General features: G+C 35.7%; 1 non-coding gene across 1 annotated transcript; it reads right to left on the minus strand.

The window, feature by feature from the left end:
* Positions 1–860: 860 nt before the first annotated feature.
* Positions 861–967, minus strand: LOC128035818 (small nucleolar RNA R71). Its single transcript, XR_008192365.1, has one exon. It is a non-coding gene; the product is annotated as a small nucleolar RNA R71 (small nucleolar RNA).
* Between the last annotated feature and the right edge of the window lie 5,033 nt (positions 968–6,000).

Consider the following 6,000-nt stretch of genomic DNA (forward strand, 5'->3'; position numbering starts at 1 on the left):
CATTCATTAATTCCCTTCACCAATTTATACTTCGTTCCTTTTTCACAATTTCATTCTTTAAATCTTCAGTAATACTTACCAATTAAAATCAACTTCCGATCCATGTAGAGACGATACTCACTCATCATTATATTACTTGAATCGACGTGTACACTTGCACATTTACATTATTTATACGCACCAAGTTTTTGGCACCGTTACTAGGGATCGACAATATTGGTGAAAATTGATTTTCTATTATCTGTTTAATTTCTTTTAAGTTTAGTTTAATTAGTTGTTTTTTATTTTTCTTTCTCAAGTATGTGGTAGTGCATGTATCGAAATATTCCGGAGAATACTGAGTACTATTTTGATCCAGAGAATGAGAGAACCTTTAGGTGAAAGAGAAAAGAGTTACGAGAAATGGAAAGAATCAGAAACAATCAGGTTAGAGAGGAGCCACTACATCAAGAAAGAAGGGATGTCGATATTCCTCGAATCATAGATGACAGAGACAAACCCATTAGAGAACATGTCATGCCGATATTAGATGATTTAAATCTAGGAATTTTCAGGCCACATATTCTGGCCCAGCTTTTCGAATTGAAACCAGTCATATTTCAAATGTTGCAAACAGTAGGACAATTTAGTGGATTGCCTATTGAGGATCCAAGATTGCATTTATGACTCTTTTTGGAAGTCTGCAATTCATTCAGACAACAAGGTGTTCCTGAGGATGCTCTATGACTAAAGTTATTCCCTTACTCATTCGTGATCGTGCCAGAGCATGGTTAAATGCATTGCCATCAGGTACAGTGGCATCATGGAATGAGTTGTGTCAGAGGTTTCTGCTAAGATATAATCCTCCTAACATGAATGCTAAGTTGAGAAATGAGATTACATTGTTTAGACAATCAGAGGATGAAACATTATATGAAGCATGGGAGCGATTTAAGGAGCTACTAAAAAAATGCCCGATACGTGGTTTCCAGCATTGGACACAAATGGAAATGTTCTACAATGGATTGAATGCTCATACAAGAATGGTTGTCGATGCCTCTGCCAATGGGACTTTACGTGGTAAATCATATAATGAGGCTTATGAAATTTTGGAAATAATAGCAAAAAATGATTATCAATACCCTACTACCGGAGTTGGAACTGGCAGAAGAGTTGCAGGAGCAATGGAGCTTGATGCAATTACATCTCTAACAGCTCAGGTATCATTTTTAATAAATATGATTAAAACACTAAAAAGGCCATCTACAGTGCAAGAAATGAAGGTAGCAGAGTTAGCCTATGTTTACTGAGGAGAAGATCATGTCTTTGATGAATGCCTCTCAAATCTAGTCTTAGTTTATTACATGAGGAGTTTGTTTCGCAACAACAACAGCAACCCATACTCCAACACATATAATTCGGGGTGGAAACAACATCCTAATTTTAGTTGGAGTAATCTAGGGGAAAACCAGTAATGCCATTCCACAGAATGCTGCGAATGTACCACCCAAGTAGAATCAACCATTACCATGACAAAATACTCAACAAAATTCAACTTCAAGTTATTCATCTATGGAAGCTTTATTGAAAGAGTATTGGCCAAGAATGATGCTATCATTCAAATCCAGACTGCTTCTTTAAGAGCTTTGGAAAACCAAGTAGGGCAAATTGCCACTGCATTGAATTTCATACAGCAAGGAGCATTGTTGAGTGATACTGAGAGTTCTTATCTCAAGGGAAGGAACAATGCAAAGCCATTACACTTCGAAGTAAAACTCAGTTACCAAGAGTTGTGAATGTCACCACTCCTGAAGAAGGAAGTTCAACTATTGCAAATGAAAAGATTCCAGAGGTAGTAGGGGAGCAAGCTACAAAGAAAAAGAGTTACTAGAAAAATGTTGAAACAAATACTACATGTATTGCTAATACAAATTCCATGACAAAAAAATTTAGACAAACAAAAGGAAGACCACCACCACATTTTCCTCAGCAGTTCCAAAAATCTAAGCAAGATGTTCAATTCAAGAAATTTCTAGAGGTCTTGAAATAATTCATATTAATATACCATTGGTGAAAGCATTAGAGCAAACGCCTAACTACTTGAAGTTTATGAAAGATATTCTATAAAAAAAGAAGGTTAGGAGAATTTGATATTCTTGCTCTCACTGAATGGTGCACAACAATGCTCAGAAACAAATTTCCATGAAATCTAAAGGATCCAGGGAGTTTTACTATACCTTGCTCTATTGGTAATCAGTATATAGGCAAAGCAGTATATGATTTGGGTTCAAGCATAAATCTAATTCCTATTTCTATTTTCAAGAAGCTTGGAATAGGAAAGGTGAAACCCACAATTGTCACACTGCAGTTAGTTGATAGATCTTATGCACATCTAGAAGGTAAAATCAAAGATGTGCTGGTTAGAGTTGACAAATTTATTTTCCCAATAGATTTTATCATTTTGGAATGTGAGGCTAATAAAAAGGTCCCAATTATACTTGGGAGACCTTTCTTAGCCACGGGTAAAACATTAATTGATGTCCAAAAAGGTGAATTAACAATGCGAGTTAATGATCAACAATTAACTTTTTAATGTCTTTAATGCTATAATGTGTGCAGATACTGATGAAGAATGTCATGCTATTGAAATCATTGATGCAACAATACAAGAAAAAATTGAATATTTTTGTTCTAATAACTCAGAAAATGATGCAGATGTATATAAGTTAATTGATGCAGACATGATTGTAGATCTTGAACCACTAAATCTGTCTGACCATTCTTTTACACCTTCTCGACCATCAATAGAAGATCCTCCTAAGCTAGAATTAAAACCATTGTCAGTGCACTTGAAGTATGCATATCTGGGAGATAACAACACATTACCAGTAATCATCTCTTCTGAGTTAACACTAGAAAAAGAGGGTCAATTATTGGAAGTCTTAAGTAAATCTAAGAAAGCCTTGGGATGGTCAAATTCAGATATCAAAGGAATCAGTCTAATAATTTGCATGCACAAGATAATATTGGAGGATTGCCATGGAAAATCTATTGAGCAACAAAGATGATTGAATCCTATAATGAAGGAAGTGGTAAAGAAGGAGATCATCAAATGGCTGGATGCTGGAATCATCTACCTAATTTCTGATAGTTCCTGGGTGAGCCCTATACAGTTTGTACCTAACAAATGGGTGTCACTATGGTCACCAAGGATATCAACGAACTTATTCCTACTTGTATGGTTACGGGATGGAGGGTCCGCATGGATTATCGGAAGCTCAAAAAAGCCACTAGGAATGACCATTTCCTTTTTCCATTTATCGATCAAATGTTGGATAGACTAGCAGGGAAAGCCTTTTACTATTTTCTAGATGGATACTCAGGGAAAAATCAAATTTCCATAGCTCCTGCTGATCAGGAGAAGACTACATTTACTTGTCCGTATGGAAATTTTGCATTTCGAAGAATGCCATTTGGGTTATGCAATGCCTTTGCAACTTTTTAGCATTGCATGATGGCTATATTTTTTGACATGGTAGAGAAATTCTTATAAGTCTTTATGGATGATTTCTCAGCATTTGGTGATACATTTGAAGACTGTTTCCAAAATATGGAGTTAGTCCTTTGTCGATGTTAAAAAACCAATCTTGTGTTGAATTGGGAAAAATGTCACTTCATGGTTTGTAAGGGCATTGTTCTAGGACATGAGATTTCACAATAGGGAATTTTCGTTGACAAAGCAAAAATTGAAGTTATTGACAAATTGCCACCACCTACATCAGTAAAAGGTATTCGAAGCTTCCTCAGTCACACAAGATTCTATTGTTGATTTATTAAGGATTTTTCCAAAATATCCAAACCTCTTTGTACATTATTGTAACAAAACAGATATTTTAATTTTGATGAGCCATGCTTGCAAGCATTTGAGGAACTGAAGAAGCGATTGGTAACAAAATCAATAATCATTATACTAGACTAGACCTTACCGTTCGACTTAATGTGTGATGCAAGTGACTTTACAGTAGGAGCAGTATTGGGACAAAAATAAGCCAAGGTATTTTATGCTATATTACACCACTGGTGAGAAAGAGCTATTAGCTGTAGTATTTGCCTTTGACAAATTTAGAGCTTATCTTGTGGGCACTAAAGTCACAGTGTACACAGATCATTTTGCTATCAAAAACTTGGTGACCAAGAAAGATGCTAAACCCAGATTAATTCGATGGATTTTGTTGTTTTAAGAATTTGATATAAAGATTAAAGTGAGGAAGGGCATAGACAATCAAGTGGCTGATCATTTATCATGTTTGGAAGTAGGGAACGAAGACGGTAATATTCAGTTGATTAAAGATGAATTCCCTGATGAGCAGTTTCTGGTTGCCATGGCATTACCATGGTATGCTGGCATTGTTAATTTTTTGGTCAATGGATTGCTGCCGCCCAAGCTCTTTGGCCCAGGAAGAAAGAAATTCGTCCACAATGTTAAGTAGTACTACTGGGATGAGCCATTCTTATTCAAACAATGTACAAACTAGATCATTAGAAGATGTATTCCGACTGATGAAATCCAAAGTGTTCTGCATCACTGTCATTTAACACCATATGGAAGCCACTTTGGGGGTATGTGAACTGCTGTAAAAGTTCTTTAATCTAGTTATTATTAGCTGGCAATGTTTAAAGACGCTCATGAATTCTGTAAGGCCTGTGATTGCTGTCAAAGGACTGCAAATCAATCCAGGAGATATGAAATGCCCTTGCAAAATATATTAGAAGTGGAACTCTTTGATGTGTTGGGAATTGATTTCATGGGGCCATTTCCACCCTCTTGGGGTAATATCTATATACTATTCGTTGTTGACTATGTCCCTAATTGGGTTGAAGTTGCTGCTCTACCCACAAATGATGCCAAATCAGTATTAAAATTTCTTCATAAAAATAGTTTTACCCGGTTTGGTATCCCTCGTGCGTGAATCAGTGATGAAGGTTCCCACTTTGATTGCTAGTTAGTTTCCAATGCTCTTAACAAATATAGGGTGCGATATAAGATTGCCAGGGCATATCTTCCCCAGATGAATGGACAAGCAAAAATCTCTAATAGAGAGATTAAGTAAATTTTGAAGAAGGTAGTCAATCCCAACTGAAAAGATTGGTCGGTAAGACTCGATGAAGCTTTGTGGGCATATATAACATCTTTCAAAAGACTATTGGGTATGTCACCTTTCCAGCTGGTTTATGGTAAACCATGCCACTTGCCTGTTAAACTAGAACACAAGGCATTTTGGGCAATCAAGAAACTCCATATAAATTGGAAACCTGCTGGAAATAATCGCATACTGGAGCTGAATCAGATGGATGAATTTCGAACTCAAGCCTATGAAAATTCTAAGCTATATAAAGAAAAGACCAAACGATGTCATGACAACAAAATTTTGCCATAGCAATTTGTTCCTGGACAACAAGTCTTGCTTTTCAATTCTAGGCTTAAATTGTTTCCTAGTAAATTAAAGTCTTGGTGGTCAGGTCTATTCAAAGTTGTTCAGGTATATCCTCATGGAGCAATAGATGTCAAAGACAAACAAAATGGGTCTACTTTCAAAGTCAATGGCCAAAAGTTAAAGTATTACTTGGGGATAAAATTTCCATCATCTTTTCAATCTGATTAATATTTCTCACTTGCACAATTTATTTAATTATTTAGTTTTTAATCTCTTTATTTAAGTTGAATCAATAAATTTCATTAACTTCTATTTTCTTTATGTCTAGGTAAGTACGGCCCAGGTTTCCTGGCCTCAACTCCACTCATTATATTAGTTATTTTTTTTAGTTTACTCAATTTACTCAATATTACAATTTTTCCTGCTTAAATATTTACTGTTACTTCTGTCAGACCATGATTAAGGTCCAATCTTATCACCCACGTCACATATTCTTTACCTTTAAGTTTTTACCCTAGCCGATTTAGTTTCCTCTTCACTGTTACCTTCATTTTATTTCTCTGCTATTTTGCTCCCTATTTTCTCC

The sequence above is a fragment of the Gossypium raimondii genome, chromosome 12, assembly GCF_025698545.1.
Source record: "Gossypium raimondii isolate GPD5lz chromosome 12, ASM2569854v1, whole genome shotgun sequence".
Classification (NCBI taxonomy): Eukaryota; Viridiplantae; Streptophyta; class Magnoliopsida; order Malvales; family Malvaceae; genus Gossypium; species Gossypium raimondii.